Source organism: Musca domestica, unplaced genomic scaffold, assembly GCF_030504385.1.
Source record: "Musca domestica strain aabys unplaced genomic scaffold, Musca_domestica.polishedcontigs.V.1.1 1, whole genome shotgun sequence".
NCBI lineage: Eukaryota > Metazoa > Arthropoda > Insecta > Diptera > Muscidae > Musca > Musca domestica.
Genome location: NW_026712114.1, coordinates 34,408,625 through 34,423,169, shown reverse-complemented (window position 1 = coordinate 34,423,169; position 14,545 = coordinate 34,408,625). Strand labels below are relative to the sequence as shown.

The window sequence follows — 14,545 nt, the reverse complement described above, 5'->3', positions numbered from 1 at the left end:
CTGACATCTGATAATTATATATATGGGAGCTATATCCAAATCGGAACCGATCTTTATAAAATTGAAAACAGATACAGCCAAGATCTGATGTCAAATACCAAATATTATTCTTTTATCGTGCATTTTACGAATTTAAGGGACTTAAACACCAAATCGGATGAACCGTATATATGGGAGCTGTAGTTATATCTGAGCCGATTCCCAACAAATTTAAAGTACTTATTTCTATACTAAATTCGGTCGGAAGTGCCCAAATTCACACCATTCGGACTTATATTAGCCATTTGGTGCACAAGAAACCTAAAAACGGACGAAACATTTATATGGGAGCTATAGCTATATCTGAACCAATTTTAACCAAATTTGAAGTACATGCTAGTAGGCTGAATTCGGTAGGAAATACCAAAATTCATGCCCATTTGGGCTGATATTAGCCATTTGGGCCACAATAATCCTGACCTAAAATCGGTCGTAGATATATATGGAAGTTATATCTAAATTTGGACAGATTTTCACCAATTTCAATAGGATTCGTCCTTGAGTCATACAAATGTTATTTGGAAAATTTCATCTCAATCGAATAATAAATGCGACCTGCATTTTGTTTACAAAAATACATGGACAGACGGACTGACATGCATAAATCGACTCAAAATATGATTCTATGCCCTTCTTCATGTTACAAACCAGTAAAGAAAGTCTTAAAGACGGGCGGGGCCGACTTTATGATACCCTACACCACGTTGCTAATTTAGTAGAGCTGCGCATAACAATTAAAAGTTTTTATGGGAGAATTCAATCATACACGCTATGATTAAAATTATAATTTAAAATTCAAAGGACAAAATATGCCGAAGCATTTGTATCTTTTAAGTTCCGACTTGTATTGCCCATTTGGTGCAAAATTACTTTGAAATCAGATGAAGATATATATAGGAGCTATATCCAAATCGGAACCGATCTCGATAAAATTTGGCAAAGATATTTCTGAGCTGTATTTCATATATTTCCTTGAATATCGTTGTTACGGAGTGCACATTACGGCTGCGGGTAACAAATATGACAAATCGCATGAACAGTATATATGGGAGCTATAGCTATATCTGAACCGATCTTCATCAAATTTGGCACACTAGCTTCTAGACTCAATTCAGTAAGTGCCAAATTTCATCTAATTTGGGAAAATATTAGAAGTTTGGTGTACAATAAAAGGTAAATCGGACGAAGTTATATATGGGAGCTATATCCAAATCTGAACCGATCTCGATAAAATTTAGCAAAGGTATTTCTGAACTGTATTTGATATATTTCCCCAAATATTGTTGTTACAGAGTGCATATTACGGCTGCGGAGGACTAAAATAACAAATCGGATGAAAAATATACATGGGAGCTATAGCTATATCTGAACCGATTTCGATCAAATTTGGCATACTTATTTTCAGGTCCAATCTGATCGTACGTGCAAAATTCCATACTATTCGGACTGATATTACACGTTTGGTGCACAATAAAAGCAAATCGGACGAAGATATATATGGGAGCTATATCTAAATTTTGACCGATTATCTCCAATTTCAATAGGGTTCGTCCTTGGGCCAAACAAATGATTTGTGCAAAATTTCATGCGAACTGTGCCTTGTTTACAAAAATACTTAGACAGACGGACGGACGGACATGCATAAATCGACTCAGAATGTGATTCTATGCAGATCATCAAAAGGAACTATGGGTCTATCTCGTTTCCTTTTGCCTGTTACAAACAAATACACAAAGACATAATACCCTGACCACCTTGTGGTGTAGGGTATAACAAATGCACAAAGACATAATACCCTTACCACTATGTGGTGTAGGGTATAAATATGGAATTTCAACCCCTATTTATCCACACAAAAATACGGTGCAACACTTCTGGACTCTTCACGACTAAATTATAAGAATTCCTTTAGAGAGATTTATTATTTGTTAGTTAATTGCATTTAAATTTATGCATATTTTTCTTATTTGAAAAATATGGAAGAAAGAAGCTATTTCTCTTCCTCCCTGTCTTCTGCAATTGATTGCCGCATATATCACCTTAAACTCGCCTACTTTGCCTACATAAGCGGAAAAAAGTGAAGGTCTGTCTGTTTGTCTGAATGTTTACAAATATCAGTCTTCAGTTTAAATTATTTCACTTTGATTTAATTCCTACCGTCTGTGTTCGGTCTGCACGAATGGTTCTAGTCTAGACTTCTTCGACATGTATGAAAGAAAAAAAAAAAATTGTGGCCCAGTTTGATATTGTGGCGGATTACCATAAATTATGTGAAGATTGTGGAGAGATGACCTGGTTGATTCACACTTATATATGTATGTATTAATATGAATATGGAAATTAGGAATAGGCAATGATTTGAAGATATCTGAATGAATGAATGGGGAGATATAATCTCACAGATGTTGTCTCTGCTGTTAATCTGATTAATGAAATGTTTCTATTCTAGTTTAGGCTATTAATATCTTTCGAAACGTTTTGACAATAAATTATACAATTTGAATATTTATAAAATGGACATTTTGAAAAATAATACCATAAAACCGTAAATATAATATTTTTAAAATCGAAATTTCAAAATATGAGAATTTATGATTTCCAAAATTCTGGAATAAATTCGTTGTTCAAAGTTGAAAATTATGACTCACCTTAAATTGTTTCCTTAAAGAAATATTGCCTTTCCTTGTCTCCTGGGTTCTTGTGATTTGTTTCCAAAATTCTATCTGCAAAAAATAGAGAGAAAAAATAACACCCATTAAAATTATTTGTTTTAATTGCAAAAAATATATTTTCTTTGTTGTTGTTTGTCTTAAAAAAATTTTTAGTTTCACTTTGCTACAATGTTTTTTCTCATTTTGGGCTTTTTAGCAGCAACAAAATCGGTCTACATGAACTTCTTACAAGAATCTCTAGCGAAAAATGTTTTATAATTGCTTCTTTGAAGGGTTCCATGTCGAGTGCATTCATTGTTGTTGTTGTTTCTGTCGGATCGTTTGTAACATTTATACAGTCGATTATTCTTTGTTTTTTTTTTTTTCTTGCTTCTCCTTCTCGTTGGCTCTTTAAAACAAAAGCAGTGCATTAAGGAATTTTTGTGCACTTTGCCAGTCAGTCAAACATTTAGCCAGCAGTGTGGCATCCAGTCATGATGTCTTCTCTTTGATAATTTGCCGCCTCAATTGGTGGGGAAACAATTTTTGTTCGTTTAACTCAAAAATGTTTAATTTAAAATCGCAAAGATGTTTAAAAAATGGGGCGAATAAAGGAACATTTTATTTCGCGAAAAGTGTGAAAATTGATTTTTTTCAGGATTTGTTTTTTGAATTAGAGAATATGAGATTGTCGTGTTTTTTTAATATTTTAAGGGCCTTGAGATTTTCGTGCAATTTTTTAAATTATTTTATGGAGCCAAAAAGATAGTCGTCGATTTTTTAAAATTATTTTTATGGCCAAAAAGCTAGTCCTCGATTTTTTAAAATTATTTTTAGGGCCATAATAATAATAGCGGATTTTTTAGATATATTTTTAGGGCCAAAAATAGTCGTGGATTTTATAAAATTATTTTTAGGGACAAAAAGATAGTCGTGGATTTTCTAAAATTATTTTTAGGTCCAAAAATATAGTCGTGAAGTTTCTAAAATTATTTTTAGGTCCAAAAAGATAGTCGTGGATTTTCTAAAATTATTTTTAGGTCCACAAAGATAGTCGTGGATTTTCTAAAATTATTTTAAAGTCCACAAAGATAGTCGTGGATTTTCTAAAATTATTTTAAGGTCCACAAAGATAGTCGTGGATTTTCTAAAATTATTTTAAAGTCCACAAAGAGAGTCGTGGATTTTCTAAATTTATTTTAAGGTCCACAAAGATAGTCGTGGACTATGAGATTGTCCTGGATTTTTTAAAAATATTTTTTGAAAAATGGGATAGGTGTGAATTGTTTTATGCCCTCATGGTGTAGGCAGCCATAACAGCCTATGGTCGCTCTTTACTCGTATTAATCGACCGTGGCATCAGTTATTTCTGACACATACTTTCATTCAAAAAAATTTAAAAAATTAAAAATAATGGCGGATTTACAAATATATTTTTAGAAAATCTCTTTTAAAAATAAATATATTTCTAAAGAATATCTTGGATTTTTAAAAATATTTTTTAAAAGAAAATCATGGATTTTTTATTTTTTTTAAGAAAATCGTGAATTTTTTTATAAATATTTTCTTAAGAAGATTTTTTAACAATGTTTTTTAAAGAAAATTGTAAAATGTATTTGAAAAGAAAATCGCGTACTTGTTAAATGAAACTAAAAATCAGGAAAAAAGGAAATCGTGGATTTAAAAAAAAAACATATGGGAAATAAAGTTGTCGTAGATTTATAAACAAATTAAGGGAAATGAGCTTGTCGTGGATTTAGAAAAAAATTGTTATGGACAATGAGATTGTCATCCTTTTTTAATTTTTTAACACCAATAAGTTTGTCGTGCATTAAAAAAAAATATTTTATTGCAAATAAATAGTCGTTGATTTTTTACAAATATTTTAGGGTAAATAATATAGTTGTGGATTTTTAAAAATATTTTTAGGGCAAATAATATAGTTTAGATTTTTTAAAATATATTTTTTGGGCAAATAATATAGCCGTGGATTTTTAAAAATATTTTTCGGGAAAATAATATAGTTGTGGATTTTTGAAAATATATTTTTAGGGCAAATAATATAGCCGTGGATTTTTAAAAATATTTTTAGGGCAAATAATATAGTCCCGAATTTTTTTAAACATTTTAGGGCAAATAATATAGTCGTGGATTTTTATTTAAATATATTTTTAGGGCAAATAATATAGTCGTGGATTTTTTAGAATATATTTTTAGGGTAAATAATATAGTCGTGGATTTTTTAAAATATATTTTTAGGGCAAATAATATAGTTGTGGATTTTTTAAAATATATTTTTAGAGCAAATAATATAGCCGTGGATTTTAAAAATAATTCTTGGGCGATGAGGTTGTCGTGGACTTTTTAAAAAAATTCTTGGAGCGATAAGGTTGTCGTGGACTTTTTAAAAAAATTCTTGGAGCGATAAGGTTGTCGTGGACTTTTTAAATATAATTCTTGGGGGCAATGAAAATAATTCTCAAAAACAATGGAGCCATACTTTGATGTTTTTCTTAATTTTTAAGAATTTTTCCGAAGATCCATCATTACCACTGTTTTGTGGGCCCGGACTCTCCCTTTGTTTCTACATTTAAAATATAGCCCACAGTCTACATTCCTCACCAAAAATTCCATTAAAAACCATTCTTGGACAATAAAAAACAGAAGGCTTCAAAATTGAAATATCGAATAAAATCTTCAAAACAGAAACCCCAATAAATTTTCGAATATTGTTTATGATTTAATTTTCTCATGGCTTGCACATTTTTTGTTATGTCATTTCTTTAAAGCAATATTTATTGAATGATTGCCAAATAAATTGCTCATTTATTTGCAGGGAGAGACACACAAAATCAGACTCACAAATCTCCATGCCAATATTTTTTTTATTATATAGGAAACAAAAACAATCGAAATCAATAACATTTTAGCGGTTTATGCAAATTTGTTATTTTGGAATGACTCAGTGGACAAATGACGTTGAAATTATTTGTTTTTTTAAAACAACAATTTTTGGAAATAATCATGAAAAAAATATTTCTCATGAACTGAAATATAAAAAATAAATTTAAAAAAATAACTTTGAAAACAAATTTACATTTAGTGACTTGTTAATTTAAAAGCTTAAATATTATGAGATTTGCTTTATTTGTTAGTTAATCCATCCGACAAACAAAAACAGACAACTTGCCATGAAGTTCTCTAAAGCAAATTTGACAACAAAACAATAAATGTCTTTGTCAGTTAAGCTTGTCAGTTTCTATTTCTTGCAATTGCCTTTATTAGTTAGTGGCAGTGTTAACCAGTTTGGGGAAAAAAATGTTAAAAAATTTGTCAAATCCATGGTTGGATTTGAAGTCATTATTTTGTGCGGCTACACTCATCTTTTGGTTGTCTGTCGAGTGTAAATGTTATTTGTTTGGGAAATTGTTATTGTTTCTACAACATCTACTTTAGTTTAGTTTAGTTGTTTTGGCGTTAGATACAAAATACAAAACACATGTACATAGACACAGATACTCGTATAAATGTCAATACGAAGAAGACCATCTGCATCAAAGCATAGGAGTAAAAAATGAAGAAGAAGAAGAAGTAAGAAACACCTAGAGTGGAGCACTTGAATTTTTCTCTTCTGTTTCTTTAACTACAACAATATCTACGATAACAATCGCTTGCTGTCGGACTATAATAATTGATACAGGGTGACACGAAATATAGTATACAAAAATTTAATCGGTATCAACTTTTAGAAGATTTCTGTCTTGCAAGACCATTAAACTATTTTTGTCTATAGAGGATTTTAGAAAACATCTACCGCCAACCAAAGACCTGTAAAACTCTTCTATCTGTAACAGATCTTCTATATAAAGAAAATGCTTTATAAAGATTTTATTTAAAAACAAGTAAGCAAAGGCTATAGCCGTGCGGGGACGACCATGTGATACCCTACAACACTGCAATATGTTAGAAGTCCCCTTACGTCCAAATTTATTTTGGAAACATTTTTCTGTTTGTGGTTCATTTGAAAACCTAAATATTTTGCGATTATCTAAAATGCAAAAAAGTGCCATAGGCCCCTCTGTATCTCAAATTTAGGCTCATCTATATGATTTGCTTGTATACGAAATGCTGCTATATTCGTCAGCGAAATCAGCATAAAAAAGCCAGAAGTTCGCCTTTTGTGTATTTCGGATATCGTCTGTAAGTAATGCTAGTATTTTTTCACACAAAAGTAGTGGTCCATTCAACCCGCTGTCCTAAACTCTAACTTCATGTGAGATTTTGTGTCCTTTGGTTTTTACTTGTGACCTTTACAACGGCTGCAAAATCAGGAAAATTTTTAGTTGTTGGTCAATTTCAACCCCTAATATATTGCGGACATCTTTGAAAACAATAGGCCTAGCCTTTCTGTGCCTAACCCTACCCTTGTATAAATTTTCGTGAGGATCGGACGATAATTGCAATCTGTATATAAAAACCCCAACCTGTGTTGTAAGGTGAAAAAATATCATATTTTGTAATATTTATAGTTTCAATATTATAAGTCAAATTGAAAAAATCGTATGCGATAAAAAATATGAAAAAATAAAAAAAATGTCACAAAATACTACAAAATCTATACTAGCATAATTATTGATACCTTTTTATGCGATTTTTTTACATTTTATTCCTTTATGTGAAGAGGGCATTCTGAATTGACAAAATTTGTCAAAATCGGTTCAGCCATTCTTGAGATATAAGCATAAAATGCACATCCCCTTCCTTTGTATATACACATTTTATATATTTCGCTATATATAACCGACATATTTGCTATCGGCATCTACGTTACGATCAGAATTGACCTGTTCGTCTATTTGTGATTTCGCCGGGGTTTAAAATATTCGCTGTTTAAAGGAAATTTTGACTTTTATTTAACACAAATGTTGTGGCCTCTTTCACCCACTAAATATTACCCGATAACCATCAAAATTGGAAGGCTTCTGCCCAGCCCTAAGCTCTAGCGCCATGCTAACTTCCGCTTTGATTGGTCTACAATTGCGACCTGTAGAGCAACTGCAAAATCAGGTTTTTTTTCAGTTTTTGGTCCATTTCAACCCCTAAATATTATGCGATCATCTCCAAAAGAAATAGGGTTCTATTCTGGCCCTAGCCCCAAACTCCATTCTAAATTTCGTGAAGATCGGGCCATAATTGCGACCTGTAGAGTGATTACAAATTAACATGGACAGACGGACAGACGGACGGACGGACATACATAGCTAGATCGACTCAGCTCGGCGAGCTAGGAAGGTCCATATATACTTTCCTATGTGGGAAACCAATATTTCGTGGTGTTACATAATTTTTTGCCCAATCAAACTTATAATACCCCCAACACATAGTGTTGTAGTGTATAAAAAATTTCGCCACAGGAATATCTAAAAAGTCGGAAATAGCATCAAATTTTAGAATAAGTTTAGATTTGTGCGAATTGGTCACGGCAAGCTCATTTGTTAATAAATCCACGGCAATCCTATTTCCCATACATTTTTTTAAATCCACTATTTTCTTTTTTCCTGATTTTTAGTTTCCTTTCTTTTCAAAAATATTTTACTATTTTCTTTAAAAAATATTGTTAAAAAATCCTCTTAAGAAAATATTTAATAAAAATCCACGATTTTCTTAAAAAAAATTAAAAAATCCATGATTTTCTTTTAAAAAATCCAAAATTTTCTAAAAAAATATATTAATTTAAAAAAAAGCCACGATTTTCTAAAAATATATTTATCAATCCGCCATTATTTTTATTTTCTTGAATAAAAGCATAAGTTGGCAATAGCAGCAAATTTTAGAATAAGTTTAGATTTGTTCGAATTGGTCACCTCTGCCACGAATTATGGCCTTAAACGGCCAATGAAACCTTCACACGATGCTCGAATGTTGCTATGCGGTATTTTGGAAAATTCCCGGCGAAGCGCTTGCTTAAGGTGATCGACACTTTGTATTTTTTAGTGCCAACCTTGCTTTCCAAAATACTCCGGACACAATAGTCCGACGGATGGGTATCCGGAAATTCTGGTGGCCATTGTGCGCTGGAAATGAAGCGAGGAGCCTTATTTTGTAACCATTCTTCGGTGGCGCGTGCTGAGTGCCAGGATGCTGAGTCCTGTTGGTCCTGTCCAAGGTCTACGGCAAAAATGTTTGCGTGCCCAAAGCTTTAATACACCCTCCAGAATATTTTCGCGATAATATTCGGCATTTATTCTGATGCCACGGTCGATTAATACGAGCGTAGAGCGACCATCGTCTGTTATGGCGGCCCACACCATCACCAAGGCCGGCGCTTGAGCTCTGGTGGCCAACCGAAGGTGCACATTTTCAGCTGAACTCTTTGGAAAGTAAACACGATCATTTTATTTGTTTTCAAACTGCTGGACAACGAATCTATTCTTATCGGAGAAAACCAAATTCAGCAGTTCACCACTTTAGGCCAAGCGAAACAACTTTTTAGCTCTTTTGAGTCTATTCTCTTTCTGTGGCGGTGTTAGTTCTTGCACTTTTTACAATTTCAATAGTTTACCTCGAGCTCATTTTTAAATATTTACGGAATGGAATATTGCGATATGTTCAGCTCACGAGCCATTTTTTCAAACCATTTACTTTTCAAACCATTTCTGCTGATGTTGCTGTTTTCTTCCGTCCACTTCCATGACGTCTGGCTACGCTGCCAGTATCACGGTAACGAGCGATGGTACGAGACACAAAATATTTATTCACATTTAAATGCTGGAGTGCTCTAACGATAGCCACTTGTTGCTTTGCAGCCAAATATAAAGAAATCACGCTTGAATTCCATCACTAATAACTTTTTTCCTGGAAAACTCTCACCAAAATGCTTTTCTACGCTTGTAAACAATATAATGAGCTGTCACTGAAATAATTTTAACAATTGTCGGACGAGTGGCTTAGGAATGACAGCAGTCTGAAGTTGTTTGCAGTTTTTTCGTCTCGATAAAATCAACAAAATACCGAATATCGGGAGGTGCCGTTGTATGGGGGCTATACGAAGACGTGAACCTGCACAAACAATTTTCGGTCTCAGGCTGTAGAGTCCATTACGAATATCAAATACCAAATTGGAAACAATTCTGGTGAATAATGTTGCTAAAATCATCAAAGTACCGAATATCGGTAGGTACTGTTATATTAGGGCCATACGAAAACGTGGACCTGCACAGACAATTTCTATCTTAGGCTGAAGTATTGTTAAAATCATCAAAATACCGAATATCGGGATGTATCATTATATGGGGGCTATACAAAGGAGTGGAGCCGCACGGACAATTTTCTGTCATAGGCTGTAGTATCCATTACGATATGGAGTATGAATAATGTCGCTTAAATCACCAAAATACCGAATATCGGGATGTGTCATTATCCCGATTATTATACCAAATTCACTATTTTGATTTTAATTAAAACTCAGTATGTCCTCAATTTATTTTTAAAAATCTATTATGGCAACAAACTTTGTGGTCTGCGGTCCTTTAAAAAATAATCTTGAAAATTTATGATTATGGCTGTAATGGAAATAATAGAAGTTCCGCTAATCTTAAAAATTCTTCTTCAACAAATAATTTAACAAAAATAGTTTCTCATAATATTTTCTAAAAACTCCTCGGTTATGGGTCTTAGAGACTGTACGATACCTTCGAAATCTGTTCACTATTGACAGACCTATGGAGGCATAATCGGGGATTTTTTAAAAAAATATTTATGAATCTTTGGATATATAACTTTCTAGGTTCTAAGTTTTTTGAAGGACCTTTGGAGACATAATACTGGATATTTACAGACTATAGAAGAACTTGAAAATATCGTCTAGACAAAGAATATTTTTTCTTTTCAAACCAATAGAAGATAACCTATCATCACTTTCTAATTCCATTTGTGCTTTAAAGACCCCTTTCATAATTTCCTTTTTTATTCTTTGTTCCACTAACTTTTGACCCACCCAATAACCTTTGTTGCTGCTGCTGCTGCTGCTCTACAACAAAGACATAGTTTTTGCCAAAGTTCACTTTTGTTTGAAAACAATGTGGCATAGAATCTCAATATGACATTCTCTGGTTTTGTTCTTCAACTTTTTTTTTGTAAGTTTTTGTATATGTGTGTGAATGTGTCACTTGTATTTTGTACACATGTGGTTTTTATACTTATTTTTTTGGGGATTGTTTTGAAGCTCAGGTTTTTGCTGTTGCTGTGTTCTCAAATTAAGTAATGTCTGGTAATACAAGTTACCAATTAAAGTAAGGTTGGATTGTAAAACGTATGTAGCTCCCAGTGTGTGTGTGTGCATTCGTTACTTGTGTACGAGTACATTTTAGTTTTTCTGTGTGTGTTTGGTGCACCTTTCTGGGTTTCTCTGAGCCTCTCCAAACTAAATTTGTGGGTAAGCATTTACGATAATCACACACAAGTATGAGTATGGCCGAGTGTGTGCGTCGTCTGTATATAAGTTCTATGTTAGTTTTCCATGTTCCATGCTAACTATGTACATGCGCTAGATAAAACAAAGTCTAAGTGCATTTTGGATTGAAACAAGCTTACAAAAGAAAAAACCCAGTGAACAAGGAGAAAAGGAATGGATTGATAAAAACCATCGCAGCTATAGTTGTGGATGTTTTGGACGGAGGTCAAAACCCCAAGAACGTTGTTTTTTAGAATGTATTTAAAGGAAATTGGAAGCATAAAAATGTGTCTGAAAAAGTCCATGAACGTCATTGAAACTTTTAAGTAATATTATATATTTTTTTTTTTGCGAATTTTTTAAAATGACTATTAGAACCATAATTTTTAAGTATTAGTGGGGCCGTGACTATTATATTTTAAGAATGTTTTTATATTATGGAGGGTATATTATGTTTGTCATTCCGTTTGTAACAACTCGAAATATACATTTTAGACCCCTCTAAGTATATATATCCTTGATCAGCATAAAATTCTATGTTGATTTAGCGATGTCCGTCCGACTATGGAAATCACTCTAGCTTCCGAACGAAATGAAGTACGTTGATAAAATTTTACTCAAATGTATATTATGTTTGCAGGATTTTTGGTATTGAAAATGGGCCATGGGAGCTATACCAAAACGTGGACCTAGTTCTGGTATAGAATAATGCCCCATATAGTAGGGGGCATTATTCACCGGAATCGTTTCAAATTTGGTATTTGAAGTTCGTAATGGATACTACAGAGTGAGATAAAAAAAAAACTGCAACAAAGTCAAACACCATAATTTTTACTTTTTTTAATTTTATTGAACGAAAGCCAAAAATGTCGGAAATAGCATCAAATTTTAGAATATGTTTAGATTTGTTCGAATTGGTCACCTTTGGCACGAATATGGCCTTCAAATGGCCAATGAAACCGTCACACGCTGCCCGAATGTTATTCTGCGGTATTTTGACCCATTCCCGGCGAAGCGCTTGCTTGAGGTGATCGACACTTTGGTATTTTTTAGTGCCAACATTGCTCTCCAAAATACTCCAGACACAACAATCCAACGGATTGGTATGCGGAGATTTTGGTGGCCATTGTGCGCTGGAAATGAAGCGGGGAACATCATTCTGTAACCAATCATGGGTAGCGCGTGCTGAGTGCGATGGTGCTGAGTCTTGTTGGAATGTCCAAAGTCTGCGGCCAAAATGTTTGCGTGCCTAAGGCTTTAATACACACTCCAGAATATTTTCGCGATAAAATTCGCTGCCGCGGTGGATTAATACGAGCGAACATCGGCTGTTGTGGCGGTCCACACCATCACCATGGCCAGCACTTGACTTCTGGTGGCCAACCGAAGGTACACATTATCAGCTGACGTCGTTGGCAAGTAAACACAATTATTTTGTTTATTTACAAACTCCTGAACAACGAATATTTTCTCGTCAAAGAAAACGAAATTCGGCAGTTCACCACTTTCGGTCAATTGAAGCAACTCTTTACCTCTTTTGAGTCTATTTTCTATCTGTTGCGGTGTAAATCTTGCACTTTTTGGCGATGGGCGAATGGAATATTGCGATATGTTCAGCTCTCGAGCCATTTTTCGGCCACTGCGATGCGGGTTTCGACCAAGTCGCTTCTTTACTTTTCGAGCCATTTCTGCGGATGTTGCTGTTTTCTTCCGATGTCGCTGTTTTCTTCCGTCCACTTCCTTGACGTCGGGCTATGCTACCAGTATCACGGTGACGAGCGATGATACGAGATTCACACATTTCACATTTAATTGCTGTAGTGCTCTAACGATAGCCACTTGTGGTTTTCCAGCCAAATATAAAGAAATCACACTATCACGCTTGAATTCCATCGCGAATTACTTGTTTTCCGGAAAATTTGCTTTTGTACGCTTGTAAACAATATAATGAACAATTTTAGCAGCTGTCGGACGAGTGGCTTAGAAATTATAGCAGTCTGAAATTGGTTGCATTTTTTTATCTCACCCTGTATACTGTTGTAACCATAGTTTAATATTTTCTATAATCGTGAATTTTACATGACGATGTTTGCTGGGTTAGCCGGCGTTATCTGATTCTTATGCTGTCTACTCGTCGCTTTTTTGTTCTTCTTAAAAAGTTGTAAAGTGTATAGCTTAGCTCTACACAGGTATTGTCTTGTCTGTCCGTCCGTCCGTCCCACTGATTGTATGTCTTTCTCCATTAGCCAGTCAAGTGGTTGCTGTGTTTGTGTATGTTTTGTTATTATTACTATTATTTTTTTTTTTCTTCTTTATTGTTAAAGGCCATCTCAAAGTTTTGTGCATTGATTGGCCTTTTCTATGTAATTTTCAAGGCATTTTTAGTGTTTGTATCCCATAGATACTGTGAGTTTTTTTAAGTTGTTGTTGGCGTACACTTGAAGTATTAAACAAAGAATAATTTTAATTAACTTTAGAGAGGATTTCTAGATTTTACAGACATTGATGGTAGACAGAAGGAACATCTTCAAATTAAAGAAAAAAAGTGGTAATGGACAAAAGCTATGCTGTAGAAAAAGTTGTAGCCCGAAGGTCATATTGAGTTTCTATGAACTTTCTTTGGGATTAAAAAAAAATAATAAGATTTTTTTGAAATTATTGGTAAAGCGGTCCCTAAACAAAAATCGAAAAAAAAACTCTTGACAAACATTTTTAGCATTTTTATACCCTCCACCATACTATGGAGGGTATATAACTTTGTCATTTCGTTTGTAACTCCTCAAAATACTCATGTCAGACCCAACAAAGTATATATATATTTTTGATCAGCATAAAATTCTAAGTCGATATAGCGATGTCCCTCTGTCTATCTGTCCGTCTGTCTGTTGTAATCACGCTATCTTTCGAATGAATTGAGATAGATGGTTAAAATTTTGCACACATGTTTATTTTTCCAGTAGGCAGGTTAAGTTCGTAAATGGGCCATGTAGGTCCATGTTATCATATAGCCCCCATATAACGGTACCTCCCGATATTCGGTATTTTAATGATTTTAACGACATTATTCACGGGAATTGTTTCAAATTTGGTATTTGGTTTTCAAAATCGATACTACACCCTAAGACAGAAAATTGTCTGTGCAGGTCCACGCCTTCCATATAACGGTACCTCCCTATATTCGGTATTTTGATGATTTTAGCGACATTATTTGCCCGAATTGTTTCAAAATTGGTATTTGAAGTTCGTTATGGGAACTACAGTCTGTGACAGAAAATTGCCTGTGCGGGTCCAGGTCTTCGTATAGGCCCCATATATCAGTACCTCCCTATATTCGGTATTTTGACGATTTTAGGTACAATACCCACCGAAATTGTTTGAGATGTGGTATTTGACGTTCTTAATG

At 33.7% G+C, this 14,545-nt stretch overlaps 1 protein-coding gene across 1 annotated transcript in view; it reads right to left on the bottom strand.

Moving 5' to 3' along the window:
- The window catches only part of LOC131802235 (probable serine/threonine-protein kinase DDB_G0282963), a 236,315-nt gene that overhangs the window by 50,464 nt on the left and 171,306 nt on the right, over positions 1-14,545 (bottom strand). The window contains exon 3 of the mRNA XM_059122046.1: positions 2,688-2,762. The gene's annotated coding sequence lies outside the window, so the exon portion shown is untranslated. The remainder of the gene's footprint in view (positions 1-2,687; positions 2,763-14,545) is intronic.